Raw genomic sequence first — 17,962 nt, 5'->3', positions numbered from 1 at the left:
CAGCATGGATCCTGACAAGACTGCGCAAATGCACAGTCTGGTCCGGATCCATGCTGTTCGCAAACCCACTATGTTGATTTCCTCATGGCGCGGCTCAATTATAGTTATCAGGTATGAAACTCTAAGACTCTTTAAAAATTTTTTTCAATAAGTGTTTAACAAACTGGATGGGTTTAAACTGGATTGGAGTTAAATGGAAAATCATATTAAAGAAACGATCTTTATGAAACTTTCAACATTTATTTTATGTTTTACAATTATAGGATCTAAACACCAACTGTTACAATGTGGAATGTATAATAACGTGTCTTTCCTAATAATGCCATAGAAGCACAGATGCAAATTTATTTCAATATTAAAGACTTATCCATAATTTAAGGGAAGAAATTCTCAGCAGATTAAGATTATAGATCTATGTACTGAATTTGCACAACTCAAAGCCACTAACCCACACACCCTGTGGTGAGAATTTATGAATTTACCTATATTCACCTTTATGTTGCATATTTGAAGTTCTAACAATGTACTTTTCATCATTTTTCAATTAATCTAACTTTAAACGGAAAACCTCATAGAAACTGTGATTCTATAAAGTGCACACTTGAAGATAATCTGCTGAATATAATCATCATATATGAAAGTCCTCCTTAAATCAAATTTCACAAATTGAATAACAAATTCATCTTCTTTGACCATGTATAAAGGCCTGGCATATGGTATGAACCCCACTGGACAGCATGATGTGCCAAGAAAGCAACTTCAAAAGCTAATGTCTGACCTAAAATAGATAGAAAAATATTTTATAATGAAGTCACTTAATTGCAGTATCAAATGACAAATATATTGCATACTGAAATTGCTAAATTTGCTTTTATCCAAAACATTTTCCTCATTCTTTTTAACAAGTCTGCTTTTTGCTTAATAATATGCTACTTTATATGAAGGTCACACTGACATTCAACATTTTAATGTAGCAAAAACAACAACAAGAAAACAAAACAAAAAAAACAACAACAAGAAAACAAAAAAAAAAACAAACAAGAAAACACATGATATAACTCATGATGGTGTTAGTTCTTGTGCTCAATTCTTTTAAGTCAAAAAAGGACCATAATTCAAGATAATTTCAACCAAGAGTTACCTAACTTGGTTTTTGGTAGGTTTGTTGACAAGATCTTATATAAATGCTCATTTTCTACCAAATTCTGATCAAACTAGCTTATTTTTATCAATATCTGGACAATTTTAGCCTATATTTTCTTATAGGTCAACTAGCATATTCCCTATATATTTATAATCCCCACTAACCAGGATCCTGTCCAAACCAATCTGATAAGGATCCATAAAACACCTGTGGACTTGACATGTAGTCCATGTCAGAGGATCATAAATTTTAGAGATATGTACATACATAATTGGTTATTTCCAGTGTTTTGCATTTTATTGATTGAAATGCAGCTTTTTTCAGAATACACATATTTTTTAGTTGATGATATACTAATTGTAATTTCTCAGTCATGTTGAGTAATGTCCCAACCAATTAAAATTTAACTCTTACAGCAATGCAATTCTCATCCTTCTAGAAAAACTTTACCTGTATCTAACAAAAATAATTAAAATGTTTTTAAAACACAATAAGAGAAGTGGCAAGTACTTTTTATTCAATTATTATTATCACTGCTGGATTTTATTAGAAATTAATGAAGCGCTCCATTGCGTTTTAATTAAATATCATTGTAATAAAACTTGATTCATCATAAAATGAAAGTACTATTGTATCTTATCACTATTAAGCCCTAATTTAATCAAGTCTTCTAAACTTGTTGTAAAGGTAAGAAGTGATTGGCTGTAAAGATGAAAATGGTCACATGCAATCTGTGTACTGAACAGTAGCTTTATAGTAGCTTATTATGATAAAACAGAAGCTAGTCTATCAATAGTCTAGCCTTATAAATTGTCCCTTACTGCAATGCATTTCAGAGATAATTATCATTATGGATAATGTTAATCAAATTTCTAAATAAAAACGGGGCATCACTCTGAAAATATTGCTGACAGCGTCCCTTGTCAAACATGTGCATACAGTATCTTTGAAAGCTAAAATATATTTAACTTAAGAAATAAACTTGAACCAATGCTCACGCCAGGTTGATGGACAATCCACCTATGCAGTTCACAGCTCGACGAGGTGAACATATTTGTCAGGTTTGTTTGAAATCCTTCAAGAGTTACAGAACGGAAGGGAAATTGCTAACCAACAGACAGACAGACGACACCGAGGCGATAACATAATACGCTCCTTCAGGCGTATAAAAAGGAATCGAGATCTTTATAATGGTGATACAAGTTGTGTGCAAGTTTGGTTAAAATCAAATCATAAATGAAGGTGCTATTGTGCACCAAGGTCAAAATAGCTAATTTTGGCCCTTTCAGGGGCCATAACTCTGGAACCCATTACGGGATCTGGCCGGTTTAAGAAAAGAACCAAGATCTTATAGTGACACAAGTTTTGTGCAAGTTTGATTAAATTCAATTCATAAATGAAGCTGCTATTGTGCAGACAAGGTCAAAATAGCTAATTTTGGCCCTTTCAGGGGCCATAACTCTGGCACCCATAATGGGATCTGGCCAGTTCAAGAAAGGAACCAAGATCTTATGGTGATACAAGTTGTGTGCAAGTTTGGTTAAAATAAAATTATAAATGAAACCACTATCGTGCAGACACGAAATTGTGGACGGACGAAGGGCGATCACAAAAGCTCACCCTGTCACTATGTGACAGGTGAGCTAAAAAGGCAAAACAAAATATTGATATAAAACATTACAAATATCACTGACCTTGAAAAGTTCTCTTTCCAATAAGAAGTACTTCCACTGATGCAAGTGTTAGCATGAAGTTCTTCGATTTCATTGTCTTAACTGGAAGTATATTAATTTTTTAGATTACTGTTAAGAAAAAAATTATAGTGCAAAAATGATATAAAGCACAGAGGTAAAAAAAAACAATAACATGTTATAAAAGCAAATAAAGGACTTAGTTTCTACATACACTGTACCTACATTTTGGTAAGTATTCCATGTTCAAAGACATAGGTTTCAATATTCATAAAAGTTCTCCAGATTTCCTTACAAGAGAAATTTTGCATTATCCAAAATATTTTATGTCAACTGTCACCATAGTAATTACATACATAATATAATGAAAACACTTTAACTGCTTTACAAACTTTAAGTATTTTACTCTCTAAATCTTAACATTAGAATGATTTTAAAGTCTAAGAACTTTCAAAGTTTGATAAATATGGGCGAAGTTTTTTTTCAAATCCTATTGTCATACTTTTCCTTTTAACATATCTGTCATACTGACACTACAAATTATCATGTCTATATAATGCACTTATGGAATATTTGCCAGTAAACACACTGATATCTGTAGACTAGCTCCTAGACTATAATATATCTTTTTTTGAAATATTTCTAAAATTGTGAATATAGCTAGTCTACATCCTGTGACTACATAAAAGTAATTTCTCCAAAATAAAATCACTAAATTGGACTGGCATCTGACAATATTACATCAAAGTAAGAAAAATGACAAAGGTTGATTCTTTTTTTACTAATTCTTAATTATCAGTCTAGTGGCTAGTCTATGAGATTTGTAACTTATATAGTATAACTTACAAATACTTTTATAAAGAACCATTCACCATGTTCATATAGATCTGTAAGTATGTCCATCCTTACCTAAATCATTGAACTGTGGTGACAGCCTGTCCAGCTGCAGATATTGGTTAATCTTTCCCCATTAAATTAAAGATGGTCAGCATGATCAACCATTGACTTTCAAGTACCAATCTGAAATATGCATTTATATGTGTTGATAATATAGGTTTGTTACAGTGGAGGGATCAGCTATGAGAAAATATCTGAAATGCAGACAACAATTTTATTTTATATATATGGAAAAAAAGTCACCACTTGGAATATACTATTTCAAGTTAATATTAATTTAACTCAATATCAATAAATGGGAAAGTATCAATGGTCATTTTCTTAAAGTTATATAAAGTTTCACCGTAGATAACATAATGTATAACGATGAAAATTTTTTTTAGTTAGCATTAATTTTGTAGTAACTATATATACATTAAAACTCCTGAGTAAAATGATCTGGAACACATGCTTTACTTAATAAAAATGTATTAGTAATAACATGAGAGCCCTTCTGAAAAAAATGTTAATGTAGAAAATGTAATACTTAGGACTGGTGAATATTAAGTTAAGTTAAGTTACCCCCCATGATTTCTGAATGAAGGAATAAGCTGAACAATAATGGTAGACAGTTAAACCCTTATATATCACAGGCAAGATACACATAGGAAAATGTGTGTAAAATTGTTTTAAAATTGACCCTGCTGTTTCTGACCAGAACATTTTTAAAGTTTCCAGTATTACAAATATGGAAAAAGTGACAATTACCCCTGACACCCATGTTTATAACAAAAAAATAAAATAATTTGTACAGTTGTACAGTCTTTATAGAGGATCATAAAAGGCCCATTTGTGTGAAATTATTTCAAAACTGGAACAGCAGTTGCACATATATATATATATATATATCAGGAAAAGTGACCATGCCCTCTGGCATCCATGTGTTCATGCTCAGATGAGCTTAAAATGCAATTAATGTAAGAACATTTTTAATAAGATTTGAAAAAAAAAATACCAGTAAAATTTGACATGTATATGGAATAAAAAAGAAGACAGGGAATTTGAATAAGTAAGAAGAGAGGGAATTTGCCTATTAACACAGACCATTCTGCTTTTTATTTTAATATACCACCAAATAGTTTTGCATAAAAAAGGAGTTTTGCATATCTTTCTAAAATGTGTTTATTTTATAAATTCATTTTTTTAATTTAGTATAGTTACTTAGACATGCACATGTGCAGAATAATAAAATGAGGGTTCCAGAGACAAAATAGAAAGAAATTCATCATGTTCATCATATTTTCCAATTTGCAATCACATAACAATAAGATTTCAATTACAGAATTAGGTATAATTATACTTGCTATCAGAAGTCTAAAAGTGAAGAGACTTAAACTGCATAAAAATGTTTTATTATAGCTGTTTAAGAGATTTGAACCTGTTTGAAGATAACCATAGACTTAAAGTAACTTTTACATATTTTGTTACCTTAAAAGAATAATGATGCACAAATTGTTATTAAGATAGTAGCATGGTATAGTTCAATCCTTCACCTTCATTTTGGTGTGAGGGGGCACTGTGAGTGTGGCCAAGTGGTTAAAGTCTCTGGCTTCAAATCACTTGCCCCTCATCAATGTGGGTTTGAGTTGCACTAGAGGCGGAATTTACAGATTTTTCAATATATATGTTCACATATATTATGTACAAAGCCTGCTGTAATGAGATTTTTCTTCTGGGTTTAATGAATTGTTATTAAAAGACAAAGAAAATCTCCTATATAAGTGACCCCTCCCCCACCCACCCCTCAAATACCAGACTTTTTAATCCCCAATATACAAGATCCTGTCTGGTTCAGTCTGAGTAGGGTCCATAAAACTCCTGTAGACTTGACATGTAGCCTAATTATTGTCAGAGAATCATAAATTTTATTCCCTACAGATAAACTGGTTATTTCCTGTGTTTTGCATTGCTGTTTTTTTTTCTTTTTTTCTTTTCAGAATGTACACAAAATAATTTTAACTGATAATATACTAATACTGATTGCTTAGTCATGTTGAGTAATGTCCTGGCCAGTTAAATTATAACTCTTATAGCAAAGCAATTCTCACTCCTTAACAATAAAATAATTATTTAAGAGAAATTACAAGTTTGTTTATTCAACGATTATGATCTTTTTATCAAAAGTAACAAAATAAAACCAGAAAAAAATGACAATTGCTGAATTTTATTAGAAATTAAAGAAGCGTTCAGTTGCATTTTAATAGATAAAAAAGGGATATGGACAGAAGGATTTTATATATTAAAAATGCATAATTCCCCGAGTGTTGTCTAAATAATGTTTCTTTTATGTATAATAAAATCCAGCAATAAAATTATATCATTGTTCAAAATACACATAATTTATTATTTCTAAAAGCTAAGTGCCTGAATGCATTTTTTACATTTTTGATAAAAAAAACAGCAATGATGAGATGTAATTGTTAAAAAACTTGATTTATTAAAAATATGATAAAAACACTGTTTTATCTTATCACTTTGTTTATTTAGCCCTAATTCAATCAAGCTTTCTAAACTCCTTATAAAGGTGAGAACTGATTTGCTGTAAAGTTGAGAAATATCACCTGCAATTTATTTACTGCACAGTAGCTTATTATGACAAACTGAAGCAAGTCTATCAATGGTCCAGACTTGTGTATTGGCCCTTACCTCCAATACCAGACCTTATCATCCCCATAGGCCACATACCAGGCACACCAGAATCAGTGTCTTTAATTATTACTTACTGTAACAGTAAAACAGAATTAAGTTAGCTCTGTGTATATTTAACTGTTCTTGAAAACGGGTCGCTAAAAAGCTCTATGGAGCTTATGTAAATTGTTTCACAAAGCAAAGGTAAATAAAAAATCACCCACCTTTACCTCTACCTATTCCAACTTAGTTAAAATAATTGGACGTTCAGATTGTTCTATATTTGGGTGGTTTTCAAAATAATGAAGAAAACGTGGGACATAGAGTTGAAAACCTATTTTAAATGATAGCAAATACTTCAAATTTCAAGGAAATAACTTTGGGAAAGTGTTGAGAAAAATCTATCAGAAAATAGTTCAGCCTTCAATTTGAAAGTTCAGTGAATTTCAATTGCAGTATGATTGGTGATAAATGTTGCAGTGTTTTATGATAAGGAAATATATTAACAGTTATATTTTCAACATATATGATAAGTAATAGGTAAGGCTTACAAAGTCTGTTGAGATCAAATAATCTGTAATAATATTAATTTCTTCATACTGACACTGACACTTTCTCAGAAAAACATTTTCTCTCTAGGCTCATCTCAACAGAGGCAAGAGATATTGTAAAATTTTGTCAGAAAGTGGTATTAGAGAGGATTGATTTATGGCCAAGTGCTTTACATTTAATGACTCTAACCACTGATGCCAGTCTAGTAATAGGTGTAATGTGTATGGTTTGAAACTTATTCAATCAAATGTTTGTGGACATTGGTTTTTAAAATCAGCCTTTCTGCACAAATCTGACATGAAAATAAAATTTTACCTAGAAAATTTTTGCTTAATGAAAATTAATTAACATATTATTATAAAACCTATTTTTTCCTCAAATTTTGAATGTTTAAAACATGCCAAATTTCAAGAATGTCCAGTAATCTTAATTTCTAAAATTTTCAACTCAAAATTGAGTTCTATTGCAGATGCACAGGGACACATACTGAAAATCAGTATAATATTCATTCATTATTAGTTTACTGTTCATAAAAAAAAATTCAAAAACAAACACAATGCTTATTCAACAGCATGTGTTCCTTTAAATGAAAAATAAGTGACTTTAACATAACCACACATTGAAATCATTTATTCTACATGCACTGCTTACTGAGAGTAGAAAATGACAAAATGCCATGCATGGTAAAATGTGACAGTAAAATTCATACATACTTTATTATGTTACTAAAGAAGATGCACAGGGGACAAACTGCAGCAAAATATATATTCATAGTATATGTCATAGTAAGTATTTTTTTCAACTACACAGTATTCACTTGTGAACATTTACTATATAGTAAACTTAAGACCTGAGAAGCAAAAAATTTGATGTTTCCACTTTTTAACTTGAAAACTGTTACTCCTGAAAAAATGCAAACAATGAATTTTAAATTGTCCAGAGTTTCTTATATAATGGTAAATTAAATGAATGTCAAAAAAGGTGCACTGGACACCACTTTTGGCTTGTGAATGTTGAACAGTCCTTAATATGTGAACTCCCTTCAAAGAAAAATTTGAGCCGTGCCATGAGAAAACCAACATAGTGGTTTGTGACCAGCATGGATCCAGACCAGCCTGCCGTCCTAACAGTCTGATCAAGAACCAGCTGTTCGCTTTTAAAGCCTATTGGAATTAGAAAAACTGTTAGCGAACAGCATGGATCCTGACCAGACTGCGCAGATGCGCAGGCTGGTCTAGATCCATGCTGGTCGCAAACCAACTATGTTGGTTTTCTCATGCACGGCTCAAATAAAGTATAATAATTCTATTTAAAAAAAATAAAAGAAATCTGACACTTAACAACTAAAAAGTTACAAAGGGGACATTTTTGGGTGTATAGACATTCATCAAATGTCTGAGAAAGTTGATCTATTAAACAAAAAAACATACTGTGTCTTCACAGCTGAAAGGATAAAGATCTTAGAAAAACATTAGGGCTTAGAAAACTAATGGGTTATGAAATTGTAGTGTTCCACATTAAAATTTTGTACTTTTTCACTATATTTTTGTGAAGAGGGTTCCATTACAAGATGTGAAATATTGGTGAGAGTAAGATTTGTGGTAATGAAAAAAGAGTATTTTGCTTTAATGTGCCGAGTTTAAGCTTACTGGAACCACACTCTCGAGTCCGCTTCTTGGAATAACCAGAACTAGTGTCATATGAGAAGTACTGACCCCACTGGGGCTTGAACCCACGACCCCTGGATTGAGCTAAGCCAACAACTTACATACTACTATATTTAACATAAATCAATGAGGAACTCGTGCGGAGCATTGGTTGATAGGGCTAATACGCTGTCCTACAGAGGTGAAGGTCCCAGTTCGATTCCTGGCAACTCCCATTGCGGTGTGACTTTGGTAAGCACTTTATCACGATTGCCTCAGTCGGCCCAGCTGTAAATGTGTACTCGCAAATTGCTGGGGGTAAGGTATAATTGGTTTTAAATGTTCTTAAAAAAGGGCCGCTCAAAAGCTCTACAGAGCTTATGTTCATTGTTTCACAAAGCGACGTTAGATAAAATTTACCTTTAACCGAATCCCCTTTTGATCAATGTAAGTTTTTTTTTTAAATTAATTTCAAAATTGTGACACAATAGGCATTTAAACCTATAGAATTTCATGGGTCAGCAGCGATGAAAATTTTATCAGAAATTAACTACTTCCAATATTTTGGTCTTTCGAGTGTTTTAACGCAAGTGGGACATTGCCCATACAGTATATCTATTATCATAAAAAAAATCTCAACATCTCCTCTGTTCCATATGGATCCCGTTTTAATTTTTGGATTATATTCCAACTGAACATCTAATTACGGATCACTTTTTTCGAATTTCAGTAGTTGAAACAGCTAATAAATTACAATTACAGCTGCTCAGTAGACCTAGATCGATATTGTAAAATTGTGTCACTCTGGCCAGTCTTTGGCTGAAGAAGTCTTGAGAGCATCCACACTACCAGCAGGTGTTATTAAACTGGTTGTATGTAATCTACTAGGTCCATATTATATGTGGAAACAGATAAATAAGATAAACAAGTGACTGTCAATCAGAAAGATCTAAAATCTACAATATTTTATTTCAAAAGTGCAGATCTACTTACTTTCGATTTCGCAAGCTCCGCCATCTTGTCTCTCCAGGCGGCGAATGATGAAATTAAAACGTGCGAATCACGCTTTTCTCCAAAGGTGTAATTACACCGATAACAGATATTTGCCTATGGGTATGTCAAGCAAGTTATTAGAGTCTTTAATTAACAAGAAGTTTTACTGAAAAGTAATAGGACAGTTTAGAAATAAGCAACTCATTATTTGCACACCGCGGCCATGTTTTTCGTAGATTTTTAGACAAAAAGGTCATTTTCAGACCGTGTAAATCTTATTATTTTGAGTAGCTATTCACAAACAACAGTCCCATGCACAATATTTAACACCTCTAGCAAGTTTTAAGACAATCTGATCCGTGAAAAAGATAAGTTACTGTGTTCTGCAGGTTTTTTTAGAAGCACCATAAAAGCCGGTAAAATACGTCAAATTGGGCATATTCAAATCAATGTATTTAAATTTCAGGAATATAAAATCAAAATTAAATTATGTAAGTTACAAAAGCTATCTTTGAGAATTTAATATGCAAAATTTTGCAAATATTGGACAAAGAATAAGCATTTGGGCAGGTTTTGAAAAAGATATATAAACCGTGGACTGGTCACGACCGTGTGATAATCACGCTACACCTGTCGCGCCGGCATAATTGTTCTGTTACCCCGTCTTGATATAGATCAATGGTAAATATGTGTTTTGCAACAATGTTTTTGACATCCGTTTTACTACTTTACCAAATGGTTTAAAGATATAAAGATAGTAGAACTAAAAATACAAAACTTCAAGTAAGCACGATCTATTTTAGATACATGTGAAGATAAATGCACCAAAGTGCTCAGTCTGAAAAAAAAAATGAAATAGTTATTTGAGTTCAAAAGTTACCCTGGGTAAAATATTTGGAGAAAATGGGGGCAACGCCGCTAAAACTTTATTGCAGGCTTAGGCGACTAGGTATCTATTATCTCTTGCAAACCATGCACTTTTCCTCTAGACATGAAAAAAAAAACATGCATAATAACAACAGTGGTCAATGATTTAAAAAGAAAAGTATGTAAAGATCTAACCAAAAAAAGCCCTTTGGAAAGTGTGACATTTTTTGTACTGAAATACAAAGTTTTAAGACAAGTTAAAACCAACAGAATTGCACAAGGTAAAACATATTGAGAACGCTGTATCTAGAAATATAAACAATTTTAGGAGGACTGTGTCATGCCTGTACGGCATGTTACATAGATTACTTTTCCATGTCATTGATATAACAAAGACAGTACATGTATTAGGATTGACAAACGGTGTTCACTGAACTTTTCCACTCTATAAACAGATTGTTTCCCTTAGGTAAAGTGAGTTTGGGATAAGTCTTGTTTAACACCTCATATGATGTAAATAATAAATGGAAATTGCAACAAATCGAGTATGTTTTGATATTACGACCTTAAACCAATTTTAAAAAAGTCACAAAAATGCACATAAATGTCTAAAATTTTCAGTGAGGCTAATTTCTTTATCGTGCATGAAAATAATGACACAAACAAACCTACTGTTTTATCGTGTGATATCTTTACAAATTTTAAATTTAGTTTCATAATAAACCATATATTAGTGAACTTTCAAAATCTACACCTCATGATATTTGCTTGTTGAATTATAACTCAACATGCATCTGTATTTAAGCGGCTTTTTTAAAAACATGAGTGAAGGAATTGATATCGCAAGACCAGCAGCTACACCATTAAATGAAAAATTGTGCAATGTTTGGAACGTGTTAGAAGTCGAGCACCATTTTATAATAGACTGTACAATGTATAACGAACTAACAAAAACATATATACCATCGGAATATTGGAGAAGGCCAAACGTATAATATATGAATATATGATAATAGTTAATAATAACATAGTATTTAATAAAATGCAATGCTATGATACTTCGGTTATTTAGATGAAGTTTTAGAATAGGTTTTGACGATAACATAACCATGAGCATGAGGTTATAATTATGAATTTCAGTATGATAGTTATTATTCAGATAATTGGAACTTTTTGACAGTACATTGTATATTCACATGTCGTATTACTAAATAGTTTTGTTCTACCCTAGTCAGTCATCTTTTTGTTTCGTTTCGTTTAGGGTGACGTAAACTGAAATATTATAAACTTCGAATTGTTCTAAATATATGATTACATACATGGAAATGATCATGCAAACTAGAGATTTCTTTGAACTTTATAAAACCTTACCTATTGTGGAAAACTATATGTAATAGTTACTTATTTATGTCATTATGTATTCATAGTCGTTATACGTGTATTGTAGGTTGCCGTTCTTCATAAAGTTTTTTCTTTAGTTTAAGCAGTATTTATTGACATTATTGCAACTGTTACAATTTTACAAATATATGACCATAGAGGATTGAGTAGGAAGCTATAAGCTTGTTTTAGAAACTCTCTCCTAATTTTGTATTTGTATGCCTCATGGGCTTCTTAGCCTAGTGGATTTATGTGAAATAAACTTGACAAACTTGTCTTTGCAGAATTCGATTTTGCTGCAATTTTCTTTTTTTTTCTTAACATAGTTGTCTAAATGCCTTCGAACTGTCATAAATGTACTATTAGCATTATTAAAGATATCGCTAAAAACCTATCCAGAGGGAATAAAAGTTTTGATCATTGTATAGATAAAATATCTTTTAAATGTTTAAATCAAATCACTGAAGTCTTTACGCTAGCATTTGCGCTAGAACTAGAAACAGAAAGCCACTCGTACAATATTTGTGTGTGTAACATTGTTTGTTCTCTTTAAGGATTGAATGTAATTCATTGTGCTTCTTTACAGGTACAAACCGTATTAGGACTTTTGGCAAATCCGTGAACCGCACTAGCGGTTCTTTGATGTTTGTCGAGTTATATCTAAAATAAAATTTTAGTCCTTATGTTTATGTGTACGGTAGCTTACTACAAACATTTCCATAAATATAAGAAATAATCATATAATAATTCTTGGACTATTGATCACTGCAATGAACAAATACATGGGTAGGTACGTATGTCACGCGCACCTGCTGGACGGATCACGTTTCCATCGATATTTCACCGCTTCGAAATCTGGAAAGTCGTTTCTTTAGTAATTTAGCCAATCTTCTATGAAACAGCTTTGCGAGCTTCTTACGTTTAGGAGGCAGTAAACAGTTTTCAGCTGTTAGTGTCGAATTGGCCGGGGTGAAATTTACAAATAAGAAGCAATTTACGGAATGAAGTGCATATTTGAACTTCTAAATAATAATAATTGCTAGAATTGAAGTTTCAGCGGCTAGAATTGAGTTTCACTTATTTAAAGAAAATCAGTTGAGTAGCCTTGAGTAGCCTTGATCTTGATAGTATGACGTAATGACTTGCAGGAGCGTATACATGCTTCCTCTGAGCTAGCTTAGTGTGGGGTTGTCATTTTAGCAGGGGCCTCAGGAAAAGTGTAATAGTGAAAAAACGGCACGGATGGCCCATATATTTCAGCTTATTTTCAGATTTTACAGTGTTACTGGAGTATGAAACAGTGTAGCAATTGGGGCTATCATTTTCCGGGAGAGCACAAAATTCAGGTCTTGTAAACAGAAGACTAGATATTAGAGATGTATTGCAGATGGTTTGTAACGATAGACATACAGTGATGTTAATGTTGCAATATCTTTATTTCAGGTGTGTGGTTACAGACTTTTGTGTGAGGTTTAGAAAGTTAGGTAGGCGACTCTAGGCCGAGAAGCTCAGAAAACTGTTTACTGCCTCCTTAGTTTGCCCTGAATTAGGCACAAGTTACGAGATTATCTTTGCACAGTGAAGTTTACTGCAAAGATGCAGTTTACATTCTACACAAAAGTGTTGAAGAAATTACCCGTTTCGCCATTTCACGTATTTATTTAACGTCTATTCGGCATGTGTAGTGAGGAAAATCAGTTTTGACTCATGGGTGTATTTGATCGTTTAATTCACAGTCAATTCTTAGATATATTTAAACAAAAACGTTCAATGATTATGTTTACAGCACTATCAGTCATGGCCACGTTTACACACAGAATTTCAATAAGAATATAACTCCATTTATATGCTTTATAGTTAAACTATTTCATTTCTTTTATTTTATTTTCATTTTAGAGAATATCGCAGCTGTTAGCGTTTGAAATATTTGATATATAGAAAATGGCATGCATATCAATGTGTTTCTCGAAAATCTTTTGAAAATTTGCAAAAATAATAGCAACGCATGGAAAGATGGCGAGATAGCATGGGCATTTGCGCAAGGCTCGCAGCAGGTATGATTTAATTTCAGATGGTTGTTGGCATTAACTACAGATTCATCAACGAAATCGGGCAACATTTAAAGAGATTAAAACTTAACTAGTGTACATTTCATAAAGAGTATGCATTCGCTATTTTGTTAATAAAAAATGTGTTTATTTGGCAGTTAAGTTGGACAAAAATGTATGTTTTTACCTTCTTATAAATTCATTTGCTTTGCAAAATATGTGTTCATCTTTACAAGTATTACAAGTTATAACTCGGTACATTTATACTTTCGTTCTTTCCAAAACGCTTCTCTGTCTTGGTATCATTGTCGTTATTGGATAAAGTGGTTGCAATCTGATTAGTATTTGCCAGAAAGCTTTGAACACCCCGTTTGCGAATATTGGCTCACCAGTCTGTTCACCGATAATTGGTACAAACGTCTTTTCATTGGTTTTGTTATATTGTTTTGTTTCTGTATTGTGCGCCGTATGGTTAACTGTGCTCAGTCTGAGTGCATGTTTATACATTTACACGTGAGGTGGCAGCGACCTTCGAATATGTCTTTTTTTCTGTTGGATTTCGTTTTCGTTCTCTTTTATAACAAATACAGACCTCTGAAGATAAAATGAAAATTTCTTATCAATGTTATTCTAACAGTCTTTTTTCTGACCTACTAACGCTCGAAATGATATACAGATTTTAATTGATTTAAAGTGTTGTTGATACAAACGTACGAAAGTCGAACTGACTCGTCGAGAGACAAAATTATTTATTATCCCGCTTTTCGTTATTACGAAGTATTTTCGCGTCATGTTTAATTAATTATAAATACGACTTAGTATTCTGAAATCACTTAATTTTAAATAAGAACCAAAAATTTTAAATGCTTTGAATTAATATGTTTTAATTTAAAAACTGACTGAAATAAAAGTATGTATGTTGCATTATGTATCATACATACATACATACATACGTACATACATAAATGTCTTGATATAAGGTTTCGATTTGGATGCCTTGGGACATCAAAGTCATATTGAATCTTTGTCTACTATTTATATCATTTTTACTTTTGTAGTGTGTCAATAACATATGAAAATTAAATTTCAAAGAATTCTTGTTAGCCTTTATTTAACGTTCCGTCTAAGGAAATGTTCAAATTATTTCTAAGCGCAATTGAAGGCATCATATAACAAAACACAGCTGTGTCAGTCTGAAAAGTTGATAACTTATATGTAGCGAGCTAGAAACAGAAAAATATATTTATCTACACAAGTTATCAAAAAACTCTATGGAGGGACATTCAAAAGTTATTAAATAACAAAAATAAAACAAACTAAATTTCAAAAAAATATACCAAAAAATAAAAAAAAAACTTTCAATAAATCAATACGATTTCTACACTTTTTCGTTGGTGAAGATATATACATAGCTTATCTTTAGTAATTTTATATAATCACTACAATATTGCATTGGCAATTTTGATGTGGTCGAAGCCGATGTCATGGTATGCACTTTGGATGTAAACAATTTTAATTTGTTCACAAGGGCGAAACAAAATGCGTTTGAAGAATCTCGGACATGTACATTCTTGTAGCCTTCTGACTCAAGGTAAATTTAAGATTCTGTTCTTTTCTTCAACACTTTAAATTGTATGAAAAGGTATAACAGTACGTCGCGTCGTTATTAACAGACTTTGAATAAATTGAACCTTAAAACGGGGAAAAGATCATTTCTTCCACGTGTTTCTTGTTGGATGTAAATTGTTCCTTTGCAAGAATCCTCACTGTACAGAGGTAATCTCGAAACTTGTGCACAATTTGGGGCGAACTAAACGTCAGAAACATTTCTCGTAAGCTCTACTGTACATTGGGCGAGACTGTTTCATAAAAGCGGCAAAACCCAATATAAACGTGATCCATTCAGCAGTTGGGCATGGCAAGAGAACCAACCGTTGAGATGGGACAGCCAAAAAGTCCCACTCACAATAAAGTTTAATAAACATATTAATGAATTATTTCAATTTACAATATCCTTAAATGACAACACGCATAGAAGAAGCAATGAATGTGCCTTTTAAAATTTTGATGGCAGATTTTCTAAGATAATTTTTTGAACGATGCCATTTTGTTAATATTTTTTCTTTTTGTGAACGACTTTAGACCCACTTTCAGTCTCGCGGAAACGGGTGCCGTTGGTGTAATTACACCAATGATACTTATGCGAATATGAGCGTTAGTTTCACTCTATGGAATACGTAATTAGTACATATGATTCATATGTTTCGCTTTAAAATGATAGAATTAATTAACTCTAAAAGTTATTGCACTTGACCTACAACTTAAAAGACAGACAATTAATTACAAAATCTTTGATTATGATATCAAGGTCTCGGAGTTTATGTAGAATCTCCTTTGATTTATGGTGTGCTTCAGAGACGTATACTATAAAACAATTAACCTGACAGTATTAAAACTGTATAAGTTGACGTAGCAGATGAGAGGGCATTAAAGTTACACAAAAGAAATAATAATTGGTTACAGACGTACGAAGTAATTGCCAAAAGTTCACTTAAGATTGTCTGAGTTCTGCTCAACCCGTGGCTAGAGGGCGTGGACGGTAGCATGCATTTCCACTACCGTCCATGAACAGGCTCAATCAAACCGAGCCTGCAACATTTTCGTTTTTGTCGTGTTGAGCGACCTGTGAGGTTTCCACTTTTCTCTATTTTATTATCACAGCAGCGTTGTTTGTGCCGTGTGGAGGCATTAAAAGTCACCCCGTACATTCAATCAGGGCTGTTATATTTCGATATTCTCAGATCGTTCAGCACAACTTTTATGTCGTGTTATTGGTACTGTTTAGTTTCTCAACATGACCATTTCGGCTTAGGTGGTTCCAATACTCCCGCTTTCATAGCCTTGGGTATTGTATAATCACCCCTTGGATATGGTGCCTGCCTTTTAATTTTGTCTTTTGACAGTTCCTGTGATACGCAGGCTCCATAATCTCAGATCCCCTTCCTAAATTCCAGTTTGTTTAGTTCTGCCCATTGTTTCTCGTTTGGGGTAATCCCATTATTTTATCTGGGGACCAAACGCCGCTCTTCATGGAATTACACGTCTCAACACGTGTATCATTGAAGGTTCCATGTTCACCGCCGTTTGAATACATTTGCGGATGTCTCTAAATTGCTTTTTTGTACTTTTAGCATGTGTAAATGTTGAGTTCTGCTCAACCCGGGGCTCGAGGGCGTGGACGGTAGCATGCATTTCTACTACCGTCCATAAACAGGCCCAATCAAACTGAACCTGCAACAGTTTCGTTTTTGTCGTGTTGAGCGACCTGTGAAGTTTCCACTTTTCTCTATTTTACATATGTATTCTTATTTTTTTTATCAAGAAATCGGCGGTCTCACTTTACTGGAAACGCAGTCACTTCAGGAATTTGGATGTCATATAATTTATTTTGGATTAATCAAAATACATGTATTTAAATCACAATAAATCCAGATTTTGTGAAATAAATCATTCTAACTACAAGAAATCAATTTAGGATAATGTTAAATCTTAACAGAATAACATGTGTTCCAAATAACCAAACCAAATAAAAGAGAAATAAATTCATAGACATATACATAGTACACACATATACTTCTCGTTTGGATACATCATGATTCGCAGAATCTTGGTTATTAGCACTAACGCAAGTATGTAAGTGTATCGAATTCAAAGATGCCAAGATAAGTTCACGTAGGTCAGGTCTGGAGTAAAATAAAGTTGACGAGGCATTAATGCCATAAGGATTGAGTTAAAGTTTTTGGCGGCCTTCCAACTTTTAATGATAGAGGAAGATCATGGGTACCTTTCCTGACATTATTTTAAAACCAGGCTAGAACCAGTAATCAGTGAACATAGTATTATTGAAAATATAACGCATTTCATTAACAGGAGCTTGTACTGAAACAGTGACAAATTATATCAGCGTCATTTTTGCAAGCAAACATTACTAGTATTGTGGGAATGTTTCGGTGGCACATCCGCTGGCACCGTCGTCTTAGGTTGCGAGCTCAAATCAATGTCAAAGCTACATACAAA

At 32.7% G+C, this 17,962-nt stretch overlaps 1 long non-coding RNA gene across 1 annotated transcript; it reads right to left on the bottom strand.

Annotated features, from left to right (window-relative positions):
- Positions 1-220: 220 nt before the first annotated feature.
- Positions 221-9,750, bottom strand: LOC123565942 (uncharacterized). Its single transcript, XR_008370953.1, has 4 exons — positions 9,591-9,750; positions 3,745-3,855; positions 2,839-2,919; positions 221-778 (listed from the first exon to the last, which is right to left on the bottom strand). It is a non-coding gene; the product is annotated as an uncharacterized LOC123565942 (long non-coding RNA).
- Positions 9,751-17,962: the final 8,212 nt, after the last annotated feature.

This window comes from Mercenaria mercenaria, chromosome 5 (genome assembly GCF_021730395.1).
Source record: "Mercenaria mercenaria strain notata chromosome 5, MADL_Memer_1, whole genome shotgun sequence".
Taxonomy (NCBI): Eukaryota; Metazoa; Mollusca; class Bivalvia; order Venerida; family Veneridae; genus Mercenaria; species Mercenaria mercenaria.
The sequence above is the reverse complement of the archived record's forward strand: the minus strand, read 5'-3'. Positions and strand labels throughout refer to the sequence as shown.